At 37.7% G+C, this 25,126-nt stretch overlaps 1 long non-coding RNA gene across 1 annotated transcript in view; it reads left to right on the forward strand.

Moving 5' to 3' along the window:
• Positions 1–30: 30 nt before the first annotated feature.
• Positions 31–25,126, forward strand: part of LOC141370056 (uncharacterized) — a 27,312-nt gene continuing 2,216 nt past the window's right edge. The window contains exons 1-4 of the long non-coding RNA XR_012373749.1: positions 31–202; positions 1,909–2,004; positions 6,374–6,410; positions 8,777–8,890. This is a non-coding gene — a long non-coding RNA (uncharacterized lncRNA). The remainder of the gene's footprint in view (positions 203–1,908; positions 2,005–6,373; positions 6,411–8,776; positions 8,891–25,126) is intronic.

A 25,126-nucleotide genomic window follows, 5' to 3' on the forward strand; every position in this document is an offset into this window, starting at 1 on the left:
CTCGGCCCCGCTCCCGCCGGGCCCCGGCTCCCTCCGGCCGCAGCTGCCCCGCCAGCGCCCCGCTCCCGCCTAGTTAGTCCCGCCGCCTCTCCCCAAATCGCTGGTGGCGGCGGCTGGAACAGGCCCGTCCGCAGCCTCCGACGTGCCCTGTCCTTCCAGGGCTTGGAGGGAGTTCAGTTGAAGTGAAGTGAGGAAAATCAAGGTAGGTCACGTGGCGTGGACCCTGGGCCCCTGCCCTGGCCGGGACTGGGAGCCGCAAGACCTTTGAGGAGGTTGAGGAAGTCCGCTCCAGACCTCATCCTCCCAGCCCGGGAGAGTGACAGTCCAGGTGTAGAGAATAGATGAAAAATTCACTTTTTCATTGAAAACCAGCAGTCAAACATGAAACCAGCGTTCAAACCTGCTGTGAGTGGACCAAGGACCACAACTGACTGGCTGGTTTAGAAAAATGGGAGGGACGTTTTGTTTTTCTGAGGTTTCGTAGTCATTCTGAGGTTTCTTAGATTTTACTTACGAAATCCTGTGGGCAACTTAGCCTTGGATTCTAAGACTCCTGGAAGCAGGTCCACACTCCCTTTTCACTGATACCTGGCTTCCCAAGAACTAAGACTATTTTGGTCAGGCCCCATGAGACCACAAGTTGTAGGGCTCCTCTGAGGGCCGACTGCACATATCCTGGATCTTCCTGTGTGAAGCCCCTGTGACTGGGACGGTCCTCTCCCACCTCCATCATCCTCTGCGCCTGGTTACTCCCTAGTCTTAGTTCATCCGGAGTGTCAGTCCCCGCAGGCAGGTTAGGTGTTCCTGCTTTTCCCTCCCAAGACGCCTCACTTCCTCTGTCATAACGCTTGTCACAACTTACTGGGATTGTTTGTTGCGTTGGCCTCCCCTGCTTGACTGTAAACCCAATAAAGGTGGGGACAGTGAAGGTGGTAGAGTTAATATATAATTAAGTAACGAAAGTCAGACAGAGATATACTGTATGCTTTCACTTATATGTGGAATCTAACAAACAAACGAACAGACAAAACAAAACAGGCTCATAGATACAGGAAACTGTTGGTTACCAGAGCACGGAGGGATTAGGTGTTGAAAGAAATAGACGAAGGGGATTAAAAGGTACAAACTTGCAGTTATAAAATAAATAAGCCCTGGATGAAATGTGCAGCACAGAGGATACAGTCAATAATATTGTAACAACGGGGTAAGGTGCAGTTGGTGATTACAGTTGCGGGCATCATTTTGTAATGTATAAAATATATATAATGTATATATATTTGTAATGTATATACATATATAAATATATGTAATGTATAAAATATATAAAAATATCAAATCACTATGATGTACACCTGAAACTAATAAGATACTAATATGGCACTTCTACTTTAATTAGTTTTTTAAATTAAAATTGTTTAAAATAAATAAATATTGTGGGCTGATGACATGCATGTAAGAGTTGAATGTTAAGGTGCCCTCAGACCCCAGTTCTTTAATAAACTTCTCTTGCCTATCCTTACCTTCTAAGTCTACAGGATTTTACTTCAGAGTTAATATCCCCATCCCTGTCACTATCCACGAGTCTTTATTTTATCTCTTGAACAGAACCTCCTTCAGTCTTCATAGAGTGTGCAGGTGTGGTTCCTCTTATCATCTGCTGTAACTAGCTCAAGATTTTAAAGGCCCTCAACCGTGCTAAGTCTCAAATCAGGGCCCTTGATATTTTTAGGACCTATAAAAATGAGGGAAAAAGGAAAAAATAACTTTAAAGTTGAAGAAAGTTTTAATAATATATAATATTACTTTATTGGTCTTTACGCCAATGTAGTCATTGACAGTGTTGAACTTTCCAAAACCTGTAATCCTGCAAAACAGTACAAGGACCCTTCCCACTTCTTTATTTTCCAGAAAATGGGAAACGGTTTACTGCAAAGACTCTTCCTTTCCCAATGACTTTTAAGACAAGGCTGGACACAGGTCCTCCAAATTCCCATTCTTCGCATTGTAAGTGATTCACTAAACTGTTTGTGCTCACTAACCAATCTGGACAAACTACTTACTACCTTGACTCGATCAAGCTTTGGTTAGGCCTCTCTTTTTCTCCCAGGCCCTAAACTTTGACCTGCTCTCAGCCTGAACCAGCATAAAATCCTGCTTAACAGCTGAAAATATGCTGACTTCTGGATAAAACTCTCTTTTTCACTACAAGATCATGCCACTCTGGCTCATCCCACTTCCCTACTTTCTGTTCTTTCCAGCATTATTTATGCCTCCCTTAGGAGAACAAAAAAGACATTTTAAACCTAACTTTTGAAAGGCTTGCCAATCTAAGGATTAAAGCATTCTACCTATTGCAGTTGTCCCTTATAACATCATTTTGGATGAAGTCTCCTTACCTCAGTCTAATTTTTTATTTGATCTTGTGAAATATAATTTTTAATATTGTTTATGAAGAAAGGGGTCCTGAAAATAAAAGTACCCTTCCTCAGGTTTCTGTCTGTAGAATGGAGAAGTTGGATTAGATAGACCAAGATCTTTTTTGGCTCCAAAACTAATGAGTGCAAAAGCTGAATTTCCAAAAAAAAGTAAGTCAAACCTTATGGAATTGGCAGGAAGAGCAATCTGGCAGCTGAGAGCCAAACTGAGGACTTGAGGTGTTTTCTTTGGCTAGCCTGGTATTATTGCTGTTTCGTTTGTGTTTAACTGAATTTGAATGTCTCAGTCCTCGCCACTCCCTATAGTCTTCACATTTTTATTGCCTGTTTGACCACAAGAAATATTTAAATTTGTGTCCCTAGAAGATTTTTGTGCCCTCAGAAAAGTGAGAATTAACAAAATTCCCTTTCCTTCCACCACATCGATAAGGATAGCCAGGCACTGATGTCTGTTAATCTTTATACTATAGGATTCAGGTGTTTGAATGAAAGGATAAATATTTCATTTACAGTTGAAATGTGTTTCTTTGGTGATAAGATGCTATCCAGTGCAACACTCTCCTTTTTAAGCGCTGAAAGATTTTTACTAGATAAAATGAATAACCCTGGTGGGTGTGTGGTAATTTAACTTCAGATCAGAATAGATTCTCTGACATATTAAAATATGAATATGAATAGAAGGAATGTGTAAAGAAATTGGTTTGGCTAATTCTGTGAAATAATAAAAAATACCTTGTAATGGCTTTAATGCATGTCCAAAACTTATATGACACTCCTCTCTTTGGGATCCTAATTACCTTCCCCTTGAGTTTTGGCTGTATTTAGTGACTGGCTTCTAACAAATAGAATGTGGTAGGAATGATGGAGAGTAAATGTTAAATGCGCATCACAAAATGACATTGTGATTTTCACCTAACTCTCACTATCCCTTGGATCATTCTCTCTGGAAGAAGCCAGCTAACATGTTGTTAGGATATTCGCAACCCTATAGAAAGGTCCATGTGGTTAGGGACTAAGGTCTTCCACAAACAGCCATTGAAGAGCTGAAGCCATTTTTAGAGTTGGCATCTTTAGATCAGGCATTTTTAGAGTTGTGGGGTTTTTTTTTTTTTTCATTATAATGTCTTATAGATCTTCCCAAACTCTTTTGATAGCCTATGTGGACATTTGTCTTTCTTCTTACCTCTCCAGTATTTGCTGCTGTTTCCTGTGTTTAGAGAATCCTACCCTCGTTATGAGGCAGAGCCTGTGTCTTTCTGAAGAAGCTGTAAAACAGGGCCATTGCATACCATTTGGTTCTCCATTATACACTGGCACGGACACATGCTGCCGGCTGGGCCAGGCATATTCAGCGGCCCAGACAAGATATATCCTGATGTAGGAGGTGGCAACAGTGCGGGGGCTTCTTGTAGCAGCATCCAGTGACCAGCCACGGAGGTACCAAGGTCTGTGCCCGGTGCTGGTGGCAGTGATGCCTCAATAGGAAAGTGCTACAGGATGATTTTGGATTTTGTCATGACTGCATAATATCTAACCTTAGTTTTTCATTTTCCGAGAGAGAGCTAATATCCTTTTACAAAATCCTTTCCTGCGTGGATTACCAGTTATTGCTTTCTTTTACACACAGTGAAAAACCCGGACTGATGCAGGCAGATACTATCTCTATTTTATAGATGAGAACATTGAGGAGCAAAGTTGTTAAATGGTATGTCATTAGATATAAGAAGTTGTATAAAAAGGGGCGCCTGGGTGGCTCAGTCATTAGGCATCTGCCTTTGGCTCAGGTCATGATCCCAGGGCCCTGGGATCGAGCCCCACATCGGGCTCCCTGCTCTGCGGGGAGTCTGCTTCTCCCTCTCCTACTCCCCCCTGCTTGTGTTCCCTCTCTCGCTGTGTCTCTCTCTGTCAAATAAATAAATAAAACCTTTATTTATCAATGAAATAAATTGATTAGTACAGATTGAGTTAAGGGAACAAACATTTAAATTTAGCATTTAAAAGATAAAGGGCTTAGATGCTAAAAAAAAATGTTTTTCTTTAAACCACATGAAAAGCTGGCTCTCTGCCCTCACTCAACATTATAGCGTTGAACCCCTAATTGCTACAAAATGGACCATGTTCTTCCAAATTTCCTTGATATTGTACAGATACTTCTTGTAAATACTTTTCTCTGTCCATCCCTGCCTTCCACAAATTTCAATCAATTTGCCTCTTGTTACTTCGAAACCCAAATTTAGTGATGATTCATCTTTGCAGCCTCATCTGAGCGCTCAGGAAGAGGTAATTCTTCCCACCCACTTTTAATGCTGTCCCAGGGTTCTGTTTCTGTCCATGATAAAATTCTTATTAAGCTTGTTTACCTGTCTGAACAACCCAACCCCATCCAAACAAAAGAAAAAGAATGACTCCAGACTCTGCCCAAATAATAGAAGAGTCCTGAAAAATAAGGGGTTTAGGACAAAATCTACTTATTGAACAGGATCCCAGTGCTTTAATGTCATCAGGGGTAACAATGGTGACAGCTAGGGGTATAACATCATGCAGGACACTAGAGACATTTTCTCAAAATAAAATTGAATGATTCTAGAAAAAGACTGCAAGAAAATGACATGTGCAAGTTTCTCAGGTGAATCAGTGAGTACCCATCTGACTGTGAATGTCACTACTTCACAAATCCAACTCTGATGCAGAGTGTCCACTTAGATTTAGTATCCTTCACTTTTTAATGAAAAACAAAGGATCGTCAGAGTTTTATAGAAAGCCTCTAACATGAAAGAGATTAAAACATACCAATTGGAAAAGGGAAAAGGAAGAAACAGAGACAATTCAGGGAACAGAATGAAATTTCAAATAAAATATTCTCAGGGAGAGGAGGAATCGAATCCATTAAGGAAGACTGGGATGTTATATTTATTTATTTAATTAATTTATTTTTAAAGATTTATTTATTTGAGAGAGAGAAAGAACACGAGTGGAGGGAGGGGCAGAGGGAGAGGGAGAGAGAGAATCCTTAGGCAGACTCCCCACTGAGTGTGGACTCTGACACGCCCAGGATCCTGGGATCATGACCTGGGCTGAAGGCAGACACTTAACCGAGTGAGCCACCCAGGTGCCCCCGTTGCTTTTTAAATTCTCTCTTTATCACTACTTTTTGCCATTTTAATTACTGTGTGGCTTGGTGTGGATCTCCTTCGGTTGATTTTGTTGGGGGCTGTCTCTGCCTCCTGGATCTAGATCTCTGTTTCCTTCCCCAGATTCAGGAAGTTTTCAGCTATTATTTCTTCAGATAAGTTTTCTTCCACCTTTTCTCTCTCTTCTCCTTCTGGGAACACTATAATGCAAATATGTTATGCTTGATGGTGTCACTGATTTCTCTAGGTCTATTTTCATTTTTTTTTTTAATTTTTTTCTTCCTTCTATTCAGCTTGTTGGTTTTCCATGACTTTGTCCTCCAGGACCTGTCTGTTCTTCTGCTTCCTCTAGTCTACTATTTATTCCATGTCTAATTTTTTTTCCAAATTTTTATTTAAATTCTAGTTAGTTAACATATAGTATTATACTGGTTTCAGGAGTAGAATTTAATGGTTCATCACTTACATATAACACCCAGTGCTCATCATAACAAGTGCCCTCCTTAATACCCATCACCTATTTAGCCCATCCCCCATCCACCCTCCTCCATCAACCCTCAGTTTGTTCTCTATCATCATAACAACTACCATTTTAATAATATTTTCAAATTTCAAAAGGCTTAACCTCACATGTAGATTAAGTTATATTTATTTATCTGGCTTAAGCTATCAGAAAAAGAAAATAAGATTGTCCTGTTACTTTGTGTGTTCTATTAACAACCCTGCAAATTGTGGTAATGATCTGATTTTTAATTTGAGTTCTTTATCTCTGGTTGGTTCTTTTTATGTTTTCTCTCTCTTTCTGAGGGTCTCAGTGAAGTCCTCCACTCTTTTCTCCAGCCCAGTGAGTATCTTTATGACCATTACTTATCAGACATATTACACTTCTTCATTTCATTTAGCTGTCTTGCTGTGATTTTTGTCCTCTTCTTTGATTTGGGACATATTTGTCTGTCTCCTCATTTTGTCTAACTCTGGGGGTCTGTTTCTATGTACTAGAAAAGTCAGCTATGTCTCCTGCTCTTGAAAGTGGTGGCCTTATGAAGAAGAGATCCTATAGTGCCCTACAGTGCAATGTCCCCTGTTCACCAGACCCTGGTACTTCAGGGGTGTCCTGTATGTGTGATGTGTGCACCCTGCTGTTGTCGCTGACCTGTTTTTGCCTTCAGTCCAGTTATCTGCAGTAGCTCTCTATATATGTTGTGATCAGGGTTTGGTGCCTGTGTTGTTAGTTGGCTAGTCTGAGGATACGTTGGGCAGGAGTTGAGTCAGACCAGGTGTTTATCAAAGGTCCCATGGTATTGGAGTATAGGGTGCTCTCCCTGTATTGTCCCTTGAGAAGCTTTTGTTGGTGGGCAGAGCCTATAGTCAGACCAGATGTCTTCCCCCTGCTGGGGCCTCAGTTGGACTGGTGTGTGTGGTTATCTTTCTCTCTTTCTGGGGCAGGAGTCACTTTGGAGTGGTGCTGGCCCCTTCAGGGCTACTTGCACACTGCCAGGCTTGTGACACCAATTTGGATGGGCTTTGGCTAAGGACATATTGGAGGGGCAGGTCCACTGGAGAGTGCAGGGATGGGACATGTGTTAGCAGATTTGTGCAGGTCTGTTGTGGGAGGAGATCTGGAGCTGCTTTAGAAAACTCCCGCTACAGGGATGAAGAGGGTGAGTTTGCTGTAGAGCAGGGGGATTAGGATCCTGTTGCAGGATGCCTGCAAGGTCCATGCTGGTCTGCTGTGTTAGGGGACCTACAGTCCCCCTGACTGAGGCTTGCTGTGTTGGATGCGGAGGGACATGCCGTTAGCAATTTCGGTGGATGGTATTGGTATTGAGCTTGTCCCTGTGTCTAGGCTCAGAGGTGGGGGAGGGAAATGGAATTGACCAGCTCCTTTGTTCCTAGAGAAGTATCCTAAAGATCCTTGCCCCTCCAAAACATGTTCTGAGATTAGAAAACAAATCTCTCTATACATCTATACGACATTTGTCAAACTGTTGCTTCAGTGCTTTATCTCAGTAGGGCTATTTATTGTGCTGTCTCTTTAAGAGCAAGGACTCAGATTCCTATCAGTTTCTAGCCTCTGGACTGCCAAGCCAACTGATTTTTAAAGTTCTAGTTGTTAAGCTTTGCTGATTGTAAGAACTTGCAAAATTAGGCCCCTCTGGTTTCAAAGCCAAATGTTATGGGGCTTCGTCTTCCCTGTGCAGGTTCCCCATGCCTGGGGTGCTTGCTGTGAGTATCTCTCTCCTTTCTTCATGTCTGCAGTGTCCTTACCTCCTGTGGATAGTCCCACAGCTCCATTTAGTTCCTGAAAGCACACCTCTGTACTTCCTATCCTCTTTGATGTGGCCTCTTCTCTACATTTTGTTGTAGAGAGTCTGTTCTGCCAGTCTTCAGGTTGTTTAATGGGTTATTTGCAGTGATGTGGGTGTTATCTAGTTGTATCTATAAGATAGGTGAGCTTAGGATCTTCCTAGTTTGTCATCTTCTCCAGAAGTCCTAAAATGTATACATTTTAATAGAAAGGTTGAAAAACAAAGTTAAGTCAGTATTTCTGAAAGTAAATGAAAAAAGTAAAGGAATTGACAGTGGGAAAGAAAAAAAAAAACAACTAGAAGTTAATCCAGGAGTTCCAACACATTACCAATCATTCTGAGAAGAAAGAATAGTGAAAAACATAAAATGAGACTGAGAGATCCAAGAAATAACAGAAGAAAATCTAACAGAAACAAAGGACATACATCTTAGATGGAAAAGCCTCCTGTGTGCCCAGGAAAATAAAAATAAAATCCTGTATGCAAATATTTGTTGCAGTTTTAGTCATAAGTAGAAATAACTCAGATGTCCTTCAAATAGTATATACAAACTCTGGTATAGCCATATGTACATACCTCTGGGGAAAGACTTAGTATTGTAAAAATTCTCCCAAATTACAGTATTGATGTATCCCAATCAAATTTGCATGAATATTTCCATACAAATTGGCAAACTGGTTCTAAAAATTATATGAAAAGACAAAGGAACTAGGATTCAACAATTTTGAAAAAGAACAAATTTGGAAGACTCAGATTCTCTGATTTCAAAACTTATCAAACTACAGTAGCACACTATACTGTAGTAGTAGTGGTGAAAAGAAAGAGACATCAGTGAAGTGAAGTAGAGGGTACAGAAACGGAACTGCACATACACGGTCAATTGATTTTTTTTTTTTTTAAGGTACAAGGCAACTAAATGGAGAAAGGGTAGTCTTTTCATCAAATGGTCCTGGAAGTATTGTCATCCCTATGTTAAATGAATAAATGAATGAATGAGGAACGAATAGATAAATAGGTAAGTGAGTGAACCTTAACCATGCCTTGCACTTCATACAAAAATTAAGTCAGAAATTATATCTAAACTTAAAACACAAAACTATAAATCTTGAAGAAAATATAGGGGAGAAATCTTTGCAGTCTTGGATTAGCAAAGGTTTCTAGATATGACACCAAAAGCATGATCCCTAAAAGAAAAAAAAAAAGATGGAACAATTGGATATCATCAAAATTAAGAACTTCTGGTCTATGATGAACACTACTAAGAGAAAATAAACAAAAGTCACAGATTGGGAACAATTATCTTCAAATTATATATCTGATGGAGGACTTGTATCTAGAATATAAAATGAACTCTCCAAATAGTAATAAGTAAACTAACAACTGAAAAAAATGCCAAAAGATCTGGCCACATTGCCAAAAGAAAAGAAATTACAGATGGCAAATGAATACATGAAACATATACCTGACAACAGTGTTATTAAGAAAATGAAAATTAAGCCACGATGGGATATCACTAAAACCCTATCAAAATAATAAAATTAAAAAAAAGGAAATTGACATTGCTAAATGCTGGTGAAGGTACAGAGAATGTGCGATTCTCCTCTGAAATTCTCTGTGTTGCTGGTGGGATTGTCAAATGGTGCAGAGCTTTGGAAAATCAGTGTCTTACAAAGTTAAACACTTACTTTATGATGTAACAGTCCTACTCCCTGACATTCAGCAGGGGTGAGAGTTCTGCTGCCCAACAGCTTTGACCTTCACATCTCCACACTGCAGTTCTAAACTGTTAGCGGCTGTACTCGGCAGTGTCCACAATATACTTTTAATAAATTAATTTTCAGCAGAAATTTCTAGAATGTGTTTCTGTCATTCACAGCTAAACCCAGCAATGGATAATAAGAATATAGCATTTACTATTGACATTTCACATGCATTCTTTTACTAGATTATAATCCCCCATACCCAGACTTTGTGTTCTGAGAACCGTGGTGACACCTACAATGGCAAAAATTTGTAGGGACTGAAACATTGGGAAGGGGAGTCTGGGACTTACAATTTTTATGCTATTCAGCTAAGACTCTAACTATAAGAATTACAGAATTTTAACCATTATCAGGTCCAATATGATATTTTAACTAGGAAAATGAAAACTTTAAAAAGTTAAGGGACTCCCTCAAGGTTGTCCATTTGTTATGTCAGAGCTGGGCTCACATATCAACATTAGTTCAGTGGTCTTTCCACCACCTCACATCATTTCTCCAAAGATTTAGATCATGCCAGTAACTTCTTGCTCATTCCTCATATCAAGCACTTAATGTTTGGGGAAAAAATGTGTTAAAAAAAGAACATCGAATAGATAGCCTACTTATTGACTGTGGGGTGTGTGTGTGTGTGTGTGTGTGTGTGCGCGTGTGCGCGTGTGCATGCTTTTCTGAACTGGAAATGAGACTGAAGATCCTTGGGTGACTTTTAAAGAAGTTACAAACCTATGAAACTAGAAGCTTAAAAAATTGATGGCAGCTTCTTGATTATAGTAATGCCATGAGAAACCTTTAATATCATATTTTAGATAAAAAGGTAATGTTTAGACAGGTTATTTTTCTAACACTTGATTTCAAGGTCAAATATATTTCTTCTTCCTGTTTTAGAAGTGCCTACATTGAAAGCAAAATGAGAAAAGACAAGTAAATATATTTTTATGATAGAATTCTTGATGTTAAAAAAGATAGATATTGAAGCAATTTGAAGTTCTTACTATAGCAGTGACCAAACCTAGTTATTTTCCATGGTGTAAATGCTTCATGCAAAAGCAGAATAATTACCTGAGACAGTATTATAAAATGAATGACCCAGATGCGGTTTGGATTTTGCAGTTTTCTTGTGTATTCTCAGCTGTCTGTATAAATGATTGCAACATTTTGTACTTAATCATCAGCAAATGGAAGTTTCCAGAAGAAAAACAGTCCCATAGATTTTAGCACACTCTGACATGAAGGAAAGGTTAATTCACAGAACTTAATTATGTTAACATCCCAGAAAGGGTCAAGGAACAGAGTAATCTATGGTTGGTATCCTAGTACTTTGTACGTTATTCTGAGAAAATTCATAAGCTAGAACTGAACTCCAGTTTATAACAACAATACCTTATGTTTGCATAGTGCTTCTTTAACAAACTTTCACATATATATATTTTTTAATGTTCCATTTTGTTATGTAATGCTTTTATTTTTTTGTTCATCTTTAGTTATTTTATATGAGTATAGTTGGTGTACAATGTTACATTAGTTTCAGGTGTACAACCTCGTGATTCCACAACTCTGTATGTTAATGCTTTGCTCATCACAGTTGTAGCTACCATCTGTCACCATACAATGCTATTATAATATCATTGACTATATTCCCTATGTTGTGCCTTTTATTCCCATGACTTTTTCATTCCATAGCTGGAAGCCTGTATCTCCCACTCCCCTTCACCCATTTTGCCCATCCCTCCACCCTTTTCCTTCTGGCAACTATCAGGACTGATTCTGCTTTTTGTTTGTTTATGCATTTGTTTTGCTCTTTAGATTCCACATATGAGTGAAAACATACAGTATTTGTCTTTCTCAGTCTGATTTGTTTCACTTAGCATAATACCCTCTGGGTCCATCCATGTTGTCACAGATAGCAAGACCTCATTCTTTTCTAACACCATGCACAAAAACTCAAAATGGATTAAAGACCTAAATGTGAGCTCTGAAACCATAAAAATCCTAGAAGAGAACACAGGCAGTAATTTTTTTGACATCGGCTGTAGTAACATTTTTCTAGATATTTCCAAAGGCAAGAGAAACAAAAGCAAAAAATAAACTATTGGGACTACATCAGAATAAAAAGCTTTTGCACATAAAGGAAACCATCAACAAAACAAAAAGGCAACTTACTGAACCGGAGAAGGTATTTGTAAATGATATATCACATGTCTATTTTAACTGATACGATGTAAGGAGACGTACAAATAACAGAGAAAGAAAATCATTTACTTTTCACTTTGCATTTGGAAATTCTGCATAATGTCATTTTGAAGTGAATCCTAGTTGTCATCCTAAGCATTTGTTTCCTTTAGATTATCTTTCATGTCTTGCTCCCTTTAATTGAATCCAGCTCAATCCGTGGATGATACGAACTTCCCTCAGTTCTTAACTTTCCATCCTCAGAAAAAATCCAGACCACTTCCCATTTGCCTGCTTTTATCTGTTGACCCATCCTTTCACTCTCTGGTTCTTCAGTCTTCTCTACTTCCACCATGATGCTCTGTTTGGTTCTAAGTGCCTCCTCCACTCTACTATTTACCTCCTTGTCCCCTTTATTTCTCCTTCCAGTGGAATGCATCTGCTCCTGAAGGGTGCAGGGGAGGAGGGATGGATTTAAAATGGGGGAAAGAAACATGGTGATGTATACTCCTTCTGTGGGATTTAATACCTCATCTTCCTAACTCTAAAGTTAATGCTTAGTCCATTGATTTATAGGCTTTCTCTTCTGTTAAAATGCATTGCTGTCATCAATTTAGAACTCCCAAAATAACATTAATGAACATCTCGAATCTCCTTGGTTACCACAAAGGGACACTGCCCCAAATGGTTTACTAACAGGTCTGGCTGCTGACAAACTTGTCAAGTGGGAAAAGTTGGAGAGCCTGACCCTTTGGGAGCTTTCAGTCAGTTTATTTGTTCAGCTGTCATTTCAGCTTGTTACCTCCAGAGAGCAAATTATTCCTAATTTCCCCCCTCCTAAATCTCATTTTATCGGAAAGGGCATTGTGACCCAGTTTATCAAATTAACCTCTGCTGATGGGTCAGTGGTGCTGATGGGTTATCCCATGTCGTTGTGCATTCAAGTACACAATCAGGAAATGTTTAGGCTCTTATTATTCACTCAAGAAATATGTAGTTAACATCTATTATATTTTAGGTTCTGGGGTGGGGGAAGCAATGAATAATCCGTAAGACTTTGGTGCTGTGTTGTAGACTTCAATACATTTTTTCAAACGGACAGTGTGAACACCTAGGAAGAATATCTTCCCAGTCAACTTCTTGATTCTAGTGCTTCTTTTTTCTTTCTCCCCTAGTAGTTGCTCTCTCTCTATTTTTATTAATTCCCCATTATGTGTCGTAGGAAAGGCCAGAGGTATTGAAGTTTTTTGTATCCCTTAGCATGGATTAAGGTATTTTTAGCTTGTACACTAATTGATCACTGTGCTTACTACCTTTATCTCTCTTCCTTAGAGGGAAATATTTTAATTCCCAAAACCTTATCAAGATCTTCCCAATTTAGGCTATATTCATTGCTGTTTAGTCCTTTCTTCTCCACTCATTTCCAGATAACAGCTAAGCCTCACTTAAGACAATGTGTGTCTCTCAGGGATCTCATGTATGTGCAAGAGTTCTAAAATGTCATTTTAGTAACCCAGATTAAGAATGTATTGATGAAATTTCAGATATCCTAACAGGGCCAAATAATGAGAAAGATTCACATTCAGAAAAGGAATCCAGTTGGCTGAACCTCCTAAGACCTTTCCTGGAAACAAATAAAAGTAATGGCTGTAAAAGACTAGCGAAGTTAAGAAGCCTGTGCTTCTTTTGTAGGATGATAGCACAGCAAAGGACCTGGAAAGATCCTAAGGCAGCAGTAGTTCTCTGCTGGGGGCAGTACTGCCACTTGGGGGCATTTTTGGTTGTGACCCCCAATGCCTGGGGTTGCTTCTGGCATTTAGTGCCAGGAGCCCAGAATGCCCACAGCACATTGCTTGCCACAGAAGTGTAAGCACTGCTGTTAGTTCATTTCTTTGTCTATGGGAAGGAAACACATGGTGGAATAGCTTCCCCAAGGTCATATGCCCAGTTAGAGTCACAGCTCGAGACAGCTTGGAACCCCATTCCAGGCTTTTTCTTACTAGACCAACTTGTGTACACGACCGCTCCTTATCCAGCCAAAGGAGAACTGTCCTGCTCAGAAGAGTCCTCAGATGTACCCCTCACATTCTAAATCCTTTAGGATGGTTTTCAGTGACGTTTCGAAAACTACATAAGAAAACCAGTCTCATTCTGTAGTAGTAACATTTTAAAATGTATTTTTGGAGAGGGGGAGGGAAGTTATATTGTTTATTCTCTCAAAAATGCTTTTATTAAAACTTGATCAGTTGCTTTTTTCTCTCCTTAGTCCAAGTAACTTTTGACCACTTTAGGAAATCAAACCTATCTTCAAATGTATATATGATGTGTTGTTTTTAAGCACTGAAAGGAATGAACATGCAGTTCTCATTCCACATATGGCATTCATTGCAAGTGTAGCATGTCCCAGATGTTGTGTTAGGTGCAGGAGATACACTGTGAGAAGAAAAGAAAAGCATGACTCCTCCCTTAGACATGTGAGAAGGTGAACCCAATAGAGTGGTTATAGTGACATTATGGGATGCTATGTGAATGTTGAGAAAGGGCACTTAAATCCCAATGTTGGCAGTCAGATAGGCCTTTTGGAGGGTTGATGTCCCAGTTGAGAACTGAGGGGTAGCAGGTGATAATCAGATAGGTGGTAGTTAAGAAGGAGGTGGGGGTAAGAAGAATAGGAGATGGAAATCTAGACAAAGAATAGCATCTGAAAGCTTGGGTTAAACAGGGAAATGTGTTGCAACTGTAGAAAAGCAAATAGCTTACTTTGGCAGAAACATAGATAAGCTTGTCTGTCAGTTGAGAAATGGAATGGAAGGGATAAAGAGGCAAAGATGAGACTGGATGAGACAGATAAGCCAGGCCAAGGAATTTGGGTTCTATTTTGAGGGAAATCAGTAACCATTGAATAGTTTTAAGAAGAGAATCGGTAATTACAAAAATAGAATTTTCAATACATCATTAGCTTCTAAAAGTCAGAGCTGCATAGGATACACTCTTAGATGCAGTATATTCTTGTTGACATTCTTGTTGAAATCATCTCCGCCACTCCCATCGATGTTGTAAAACATGTTTCTGATCCTGGAGTGAGTTTCGCACAGATCCTATCCTGCTCTCAGTGACAAGCCCCTGTGCCCAACTAATACTCCTAATTAGTGCTCATCATTGCTGGGGACAGATGTTGTTGTAGTATAGAATGAGGAGATGTTAGTTCAGAGTGTACAAGGACAGTGTCAAAGAGGGAGGATGGCATTATCATACACACAACACAATTAAATGTTAATGAAAAAATGGCACTCTTCCTGTCATTACCAGGCTTCTGTTTTGCAAAGATAATCTATTAGACCAAATGGTGGAAGATATATAACATTACTTCTATCTGAATGAATGTTGGAGATGTAATTAACAATGTTTTTTTTAAACAATGTGTTTTCACAAACTGCTAAGGGACAGGTAGGCAAAAAGAGTCCACTGTATATAAATGCAGTAATTACAGAGGTATTTTGATTGTTAACCAAAGAATGTTTTTTTATGTGTAACAATAGTAGCACTTTATTGACTTTTTTCTACATTAAATTAAAGCCCCAACCTTACTCACATGTTTACTTTGTAGAAGTTGTTGAATTTCGCGTGCTGATATACAAGCGAAAATTCAGTTTGAGCCTCAATAAAATAGAAGTAAAACATTCTTCAGAAGATTGACTATGAAAAAAAGTAATAAACGTGCTAGGAGTGAAAGAATAAAGGTTTTCCCAAGATAGAAGACCTTTGTACTCACTTAAAATCAGATGGCAAGAAGACAGGTGGCAAGAGATTAAAGATACTGGAGAAGGGAAAAGAAATGGGACATTTGTTTTTTTCTGAGACAACATGAAGGAATGAAAGGAAATAAATTGAGATACGAGAACATAGAGGCAAATGGGTGAGAAACAGAAAATCATTGTTTATTCATACCTCTGTTTTCTAAAAGAATTTGATTTTGAGGCGGCTTATAAAAAAGGACACAGGAATAATAAAGTTAACAAACAGGAAAAAAAACTGAGGACTCAGAAAGGAGGAAGAAGCAAATAGGATATCATGAGGTCTAATATAGTTTGAGTGATGGAGTATCAAATTTGGCTCCGAAGTTTTTGGCAGTTGAAGAAAAGGGGAAAAGTGATATGTTTCCAGTTATCTCTTGCTGTATAACAAGCCACCTCACACCAGTGACTTATAACATTAACAGTTATTTATGATTAACTCTTACAGTTCTGTGAGTTGCTTGTAGTTCAGCAGGGACTTTCTGGCTCTTGGTCTTTCATGCAGTTGTAGTCAGTGGCTAGGGTTTGAATCATCTGAAGACTTGTTCATTCACATATCTGGTGCCTGGGCTGGGAAGACTCAAACAGATGGGCTAGAATGGCTAAGGCTCCTCAGGTGTCTTCATCTCCACATGGTCTCTCTAGCATGGCAGCTTCAGGGTACTTCCAAAGGTACATGGTCCAAAAAGAGGCAAGCAGAAGCTGTATTCCCTTTATGACCTAGCTTTGGAAGTCACTCAGCATCACTTTCTCTGCAGTTCTTTAGAAGCAAGCATCTAAAGTTGATCCATGCTCAAGTAGAGGGGAATTAGACTTACCTTTGTGAAGAGAAGAAATGCCAAATAATTTGTAGCATGTTTTAAAATTACCACATGATGCAACAGATTTCTCATTGTCAAAAAGGCAGCAGTGTGTCAATTATCCAAGTTCATACCTGACGTTGTCAGTCTGTTTTAGACATAGTAAGGGGGAAGATCACCAATAGTAAGAGTAGAGATCAACAAAGTAACATTAAGGAGAAGGGTGTGTGTTTGGAATTTCTCTACATAGAAGCATGTGACCCTAGCACAGTACAGTCTTGCTTCTCAAACATGGTCTAGGACCCATAGCATCTGCACACCTAAAGCTTGTTTGAAATGCAGAATCTTGGCCCCTACCTCAGACCTACTGAATCAGAATTGCATCATAACAAGACCACAGGGGATTCCTATGCAGAATAAAGTTTGAAAAGCACTGCTCAAGAGGTTGAGTAGAATTGTTGGGTCATGGGGAGGAACAGATTATTCCTGTATACACACTTAGAGTTGTCTATGCGTCCTCCTTAATGGGACAGTAACAGCATATGAGCGGGATAAAAAAAATACTAAATAGAAATCATATGAGTTTGAGAATTCCACACATTCATTGACCAGTATGTCTAGGATGGATGTTAGGTATCTGGGTGGAACTGAAATGGGAATAAGGGGAATAAGGGAAGAGGGGTGTAGTTATGGAGGAGGAAAGCTGAAATAAGGCTAGGGAGCTGATGTTGCAGAATTATAAATAATGGTATTTAAATAAATGGCAGCCAGAAAGGGAAAATACCGTTAGTTTTCAGAGTGCGCTGAAATTGTGTTAGGTGGAATGTTAGTTGAAACAAAGTAGGTTATTGACTGAGACATAACCGTTGTTTTACAGAAACATCTTAAGTAATGACATTTATTATTCTGATAAACATCCTATATATAGTTAAGGGCAGACAACCAGCAGAATGGTATAAAATATTAGCAAATTTCAGTCCATCATCACCGATATTTCAAACTGTGTTTTGTATTAAGAGTGTAGAGCTTGCAGAATGTAGAGATCCTTGGAAAAATGGCTGATACCAATTCTGGGCCAGGAAATGCATAAAATGTGTCTGGAATATCTTGGCATATTGAAGGACAAGAGGTTATTAAAGACAAGTGGGTTCATGTCTAATGGACACCAGAGCCAATTTGTAGAGGGTTGCACTTGCCAAAGATGGGATAATATTAGCAACAAAAAGAATAATAATGATAATGGATTGAGACACATCAAATATATTAAAATCCATTAGTTCTTAATGATACTTGCACACAAAAACTCTCATTAGTCACCTTTGAATATGCTATGGAACCAACACTTTATTCTGAAAACTGGTAAATGAAGTGAAACAATGAAGCATTTATATCACATTTCTTGTACAAATAGTATTTAAAGGTGCCAAATAGTTAATTAGGGAAAGACTTTCCTAAAATAATTTCAGCGAATAAATATGGAAGCGATGGCAGAATTAGAATATCACCATTGAACTCCTAATGAAATAATGGATTTAGGCCATGATCATCAGTGGCTATTAAAACTATTCAGTGAATTGCTTATGGGGAGCTTTGTAATGGTGGAGCTGGCTGATACTGCAAACCCACTGCCCAGTCTTAATGTCCCAAAATGAGAAACAACTAGGTATGATGTCTCCTAATGGACTACACAACACTGCTATAAAATGGTCATGCCATAGATCTGGGCTGAATCTGATCAAGCCTTTAGCTTCCCAGAAAATATAAGAGCCAGAAGAATGTATGAAAAGTCCCCAGAGGGAGACAATCAGCAAAGTTTAGAAGGTGGAAATCTACTTTCTTCAACAAATAAATTATGAGGGAAGAAAAACTGTGAGGGAAAACTTACAGATTAGAATATATGTAAGAGAGACTTTTGGGGTTTCCGTTCTGACAAGCAGAGAGCTGGAAAATCATCACTTCCATTCTTACAACAAGACAAAAATGCTGCAAAAAGACCCATTAGAGAACTGAGGTTACAGGGCAACTGCCACCCCCAAATCTGGAGAAAGAGGTGGATACAGAGATTCTTAGCCAGGATCAGCTTACATGGAGCAGAAACCACTGGAGCCATAAAAAGGTAAAAGCACTTAAATGGTAATTTTGATGAATTCCTGGAGGCTTATTGTGGACAAGGTCAAGAGTGAGAAACTACCATTGTCCCAATTTCCTTAAAATTGTCCCCAAACTTTGGGGGTTTTACTTCCAGAAATCTACCAGGTTTTCTAGGTATAGATCTGAGAAAAAAAAAACATTTTAGATAGGAAGAGGGAAAATTAATGATTCTGAATTATGCCCATGGGAAAAGTAACCATTTGAAATACTCCCAGAGTAGACTCCATGACAAACAGCTGTCCTTAATATAAGTGAAAATACTTTATCAGACCCGCATTTGACCCAGGGACCAGGCAATAAGCCAATGTTAGCTCCTCTGGCTTTCTTTTCTCACCTAAAAGGAGAAAAAAGAGACTAAGAAACATTTATGAAGGTCACAGCCCAGGAACATGTATTCTAAAAAGATCCTAAAAGGACTAAAAACCTGAGATATAATCATAGGATTATAGAACACTGTCCCTTCCCATACCTTACCATCACATCAACAGGGCATCAGTATAGGAACAGTGGATTACAGATGAGAAAGCTGGAAGACACAGACTCAATTTAAGAAATTGCATTTAAAGAACCACTGCCCCCCCCAAAAAAAAGAGAAGAGGGGAACTTAGAAGACATGAGAAGAAACCAAAGCCTTTGTCACTTATAGCAAACTTTCAGCACAATCCCCTCCTTGCTAGATCAACATAAAACCTCACACTACAGGGGTGCCTGGGTGGCTCAGTCGTTGAGCATCTGCCTTCGGCTCAGGTCTTGATCCCAGGGTCCTGGGATCGAGCCCTGCATCGTCTCCCTGCTCTGCAGGAGGCCTGATTCTCCCTCTCCCACTCCCCCTGCTTGTGTTCCCCTCTCACTGTGTATCTCTCTGTCAAATAAATAAAATCTTTAAAAAACAAAACAAAACAAAAAAACCCTCACACTACAGGCCTGTTAATTTCAATTCCCATTTCTCAGTATATCATGACCTGCTTTCAACCAGAAATTGCAAGGTATTCTAAAAGGCAAGAAAAAGCACAGTCTGAGGAAACAAAGCAAGCATCAGAACCAGGCTCCAATATGGCACAGATTTTAGAAATATCAGGGAATTCAAAATAACTGTGGTTCATTGATTAATATATGAAGTGGTCCAGTGGAAGCAGAAGATAGGATGAAAGGGGAAAAGTAATGTAAGTAGAGAGGTAGAAACTCTAAGTAAAAATTGAAAGGGAATGTTAGAAATCAAAAACACTGAGAGAAATGAAGAATACCCTTCATGGGCTCATCAGACTGGACATGGCCAAGGAAAGAATCAGTGAGCTTGAAGATAAATCAGTAAAATTTCCCAAATTGAAATGCAAAGAAGAAAAGAATAATAAAAGAACAAAATTTCCAAGAACTATGGGACAATTACAAGTGATATAACACAGGCGTAATTGGAATACTAAAACAAGAGATAAAAGAGCAGAAGAAATATTTGAAGTAATGACTGAGGTTTTTTTGAAATTAATGACAAAACAAACCACTGCAGATCCAAGGAAACGTAGAGAACACTAAGCAGGATACACACACACACACACACACACACACACACACACACACATGACCTATCATATCAAGTGGCATAAATCAAAGATGAGAAAAATTTGAAAGAGGAAAACAAAACACCTTACCACTAAATAAATGATAAGAATTACAGTGGCATAAACCAGAAACCATACAAGCAAAAAGAGATTGGAGTAAAATATTTAACATGTTGAATACTTAAATAATTTAAGTGTGTTTTATGGTCTAGAACATGACCTATATACTTAAATACTTAAAATACTATATTCAACAAATTTTTCCTTCAAAAATGAAAGAGAAATAAGTACTTTCTTAGAAAACTAAAAACTGGGGAAATTTATCAACAACACACCTGCCCTGCAAGAATTGTTAAAGAAGTCCTTCAGAGGAAAGAAAAATGATATAGATCAGAAACTCGGATCTACATGAAGAGCCGGTACAACGGAGAAAGAATAATTGAAAATAAAGTAATAATTTTTTTCTTATTCTTAATTGATATAACAATTAATTGTTCAACATAATAATTGTAACATTAGATGATTATGGCAAATGGATTAGTAAAATGAATAACAGCAATGTTATAAGGCATGGGACGGAGGACTCAGGAATACTCTTATATGGTACCTGCACAACCTGTGAAGTGGCATGGTGTTATCTGAAAAGTAAACTTAGATGAGCTGCAAATATTGTACACTGTAGGGGAACCACAAAAAAGGGGAAAAAGTAGTGTAATTTATTTGTTAACAAAGAGCAAAATGAAATCATGTGAAATGCTCAATTAAAAACAGAGAAGGCAGAAAAATATTTTTAAAAAAGGAGCATAGAACAAATGTAATATATAGAAAACAGTTAAAAACATGACATATATTAATTCACCTATATCAATAGTCACTTAAATTTGAATGTTTTTAATACACCAATTAAATGATAGAGATTTATGGTGGATAAAAGCACAAGGCCCATGTTGTCTCCAAGAAACTCACTTCAATTAAAGAGACACAGATAAGTTAAAGATAAAGAACATGAAAGGACATACTTGATAACACTAATCAAAAGAAAGATGGAGTAGTTATTGTTAATTTCAGACAATCCAGACTTAAGAACAAGGAAAATTACCAGGAATAAAGAGGACATTACATAATGATAAATCATTCAGTTCTCTAAGAAGACATAATAATACTTAACATGTTTGCTTCTTATAACAGAACATCAAAATATGTAAAGCAAAACTGATGTAATTACAAGGAAATATAGATGTCCGTAATTATGTTTGGAAATTTCAACATCCCATTTTCAGCAATTGATAGATCCAATAGGCAGAAAATCAATAAGGATATAATTGAACTGAACAGCGCCCTCAATCAACTGCATCCAATTGATATTTATAGAATGTTTACTCCCATAACAGCATTATACATGTTCTCAAGCTGTTAGAACATCCACTAAAATAGGTCATGTTCTAGACCATGTGTCTAAAACACACCTTAAATTTTTAAACAATAGAAATAATCCAAGTTATGTTCTCAGACCAAATGGAATCAAACTGGAAATTAATCAAAGCAATACAAATATAGGTTAAACAACACATTTCTAAATAAATAACATATCAAAGACGTGTCTTAGAGATATTAAAATCTTTTAAACTAAATGAAAATGAAAATATATCATCAAAATTTGTGGAAAAGCAATGCCTAGAAAGAAATTTATAGCACTGAATGCAAATATTTTTGAAAATAAGATACATCTAAAATCAATTTAAACTTCCACATTAGGAAGATACAGAAAGAAGAATAATATAAGCCTAATGCAAGTAGAAGACAAGAAATAATAAAAGTTAAAGGAGATATCAAATTGAAATTGAAAACAGTGCCTTAATAAAGAAAATTTTTGTAAACAAAATAAAGCTGATTCTTTGAAAAGAGCAATAAAATTGATAAACCTCTAGCCAGACAGAGTAACCAAGAAAAGAGAGATGATGTAAATTACTAATATCAGAATGAAAGAGGGGTATCACTACTGATATCATGGACATTACATGGATAATAAACAAATATTATGAACAACTCTATGCCCACAATTTTGATAACATAGATGAAATTGACCAACTACTTGAAAGATACTGTAGGGGAGGAAAAAGATTTACTCATTTTAGGTTCTCAACTGTAACAAAACACAGATTAAGAAGAGAAAAGGCAGTAAGTTTTTTCACACATATACCTCATATTTACAGGGGAAAAACTCAGAGATGAGTAACTTAAAGAAGTGGTTTATATAGCTTTGACTTATATAACATCTTAACCAAATAACAATACATCTTTAGAGGAGTGATAAGACAAAGGAAAATAGTTTTAGGTTTCCAATGGTGGCAAACTGTGGGAAGGTAAAAATATAAGGGGAAACTAATGGAGTAGGAGTTTTCTTCTGACTCCTATGGTGCCATTTGCTTTACATATTTTGATGTTCTGTTATAAGAAGAGTCTAGGTTCATCTTCAAAAAAAGCAAATATATACCCTGCCTTTAGGGAGGAAAAAAAAGAACATAGAGCTTTTCCTATGTTTACTGCTTCTTACTTGCCTTCAGCTCAAAATAATGTTTATGTCAAAGAGGCATGTTTTAGGGTGAAATATTCTGATTTTCTTCAATATAAACTACCAAAATGCTTACAAAGACAAAGAGATAATCTACAGAGGCCTATATTAAAAAAATTGTATCAAGAATTTATAACCTTCAAAAAAGAAAGCTCCAGGCCCAGTTGGTTTCACTGAATTCTGCCAACTGTTTAAGGGAGAAATGATAACAAGTCTCTACATTCTCTTTTAGAAATAAGCAGCAGAAGGTTTATTTAGTTTATTCTAAATTTACTTAGTTTATTCTAAAGGACAGCATTATCCTGATATCAAAACCATATAATGGCATTACAAAAAGAAGATTGCAGACCAATATCTCTCATAAACATAGATGCAAAAATTCTCAACAAAGTATTAGCAAATTGGATCTAACGATGTTTAAAAAGAATTGTATACCATAACTAAGCAGGATGTATTCTAGTTATTTAAGGCCAACTCAACATTCAAATTTCAGTTAATGCAGTCCACCACATCAGTAGGCAAAGGAGGAAAAATGTTATGGTTCAGAAGACATATTTGACAAAATCTTATACCCATTCATGATAAAACTCCTTCAACAGAGGTTGTTGGTAAAGAACATCTAAAAAACCTACAATTAACATCACACTTATTGGTGAGAAACTGAATGCTTTCCCCTAAAATTAGTAATAAGGCAAGCATGTCTCTTCTTACCAGTCCTGTTCAACTTTGTGCTGGAAGTCATAACAAGTACAACAAGAAAAAAAAAAAAAAGGAAATAAGCACTATACAGATTGGAAGGAAGGAATAAAACAGTTTTGGTTTGCAGATGATATAATTGTCTACCTAAAAAGTCACAATGCATCAACAACAACAACAAAGAAAATCCTGGAACTAAGTGATTATAGCAAGGTCATAGGACATAAGGACATAAGGCTAATCATAAAAGTCAGTTGCTGTCCTATATACCAGCAACAAATAGGTGGAATTTGAAATTAAAAACAGAGTGCTGTTTCCATTAGCACCAAAATAAATAAATAAAATGAAGTACTTGACATACAAATAATAAAATATGTATAAGATTTAAATGAGAAAAACTACAAAACTCTTAAGAAAGAAATCAGGGATGCCTGGGTGGCTCAGTCAGTTAAGCGTCCGCCTTCAGCTCAGGTCATGATCTTAGGGTCCTGGGATGGAGTCCTGCATCGGGCTCTTCCTGCTCAGTGGGAAGCCTGCTTCTGCCTTGGCCTGCTCTGCCTGCCACTCCCCCTGTTTGTGCTCCTGCGCTCTCTGTCTCTCTGACAATTAAAAATAAATAAATAAAAAGTAATCAAAGATCGAAATAAATGGAGAGATATTTCATGTTTATGAATAAGAAGACTTAATATTGTTAAGATGTCAGTTCTCAACTTGATCTATAGATTCAATTTAATCCCAACTAAAGTATTAGTACATTATTTTGTGGACATTGGCAAAATGGTTCTAAAGTTTATATTGAAAAGACAAAGACCCAGAATAGCCAATACAATACTAAAGAAGAACAAAATTGGAGAATTGACATTAGCCAACTTCAGGACTTATTATAAACCTGCAATAATCAAGACTATGTGTAGTATTAGTGAAGCATAAATAAATATACCAATGGATGAGTATAGAGAGCCAAGAAGTAGACCCACACAAATGTTGTCAGCTGATCTTTTACAAAGGGGCAAAGACAATTCAAGGGATAAAGGATAATCTTTTCAACAAATAGTACTGGGACAAGTGGACATTCACATGCAAAATAATCTAGACACAGACCTTGCATGTTTCAACAAAATGGATCATAGACCTAAATGTAAAACATAAAACTAGAAAATGTCTGGATAATTTTTCTCCTCAAATCCCATAAACCTTGCCTAATCATGATTAAAACTTAATTTCGAATAGAGGGTCATCCTGCAATATCTGACCAGTACTCCTCAAAATTGGCAAAATTGTAAAAACAAGAATTGTAAAAACAAGCTGAGAAACTCACAGCTAAGAGGAGCAATTTTTGTTAAGTGTTGCCTTTTATTTATATGTGTTACTGCAAAAAACCAATTATTTCTCCTAATGGAACTGTTTCTGTGATTTCAATTTGGACTTGACTTTTGTTCTTAAGTATAGGTCACATGTTTCTGTTTCTTTGTATGTCTACCAAGTTTTTTTTTAATTTGTTTAATTTATTTTTTATTTTATTATGTTACGTTAATCACCATACTTTACATCATTAGTTTTTGATGTAGTGTTCCATGATTCATTGTTTGCATATAACACCCAGTGCCCCATTCAATACGTGCTCTCTTTAATACCCATCACCAGGCTAACCCATCCCCCCACCCCCCTCCCCTCTAGAACCCTCAGTTTGTTTCTCAGAGTCCATCGTCTCTCATGGTTCATCTCCCCCTCCGATTTCCCCCCCTTCGTT

This window comes from Callorhinus ursinus, unplaced genomic scaffold, assembly GCF_003265705.2.
Source record: "Callorhinus ursinus isolate GAN/ISIS: 27379988/994484 unplaced genomic scaffold, GSC_fseal_2.0 scaffold25, whole genome shotgun sequence".
In the NCBI taxonomy this organism is placed as follows: Eukaryota; Metazoa; Chordata; class Mammalia; order Carnivora; family Otariidae; genus Callorhinus; species Callorhinus ursinus.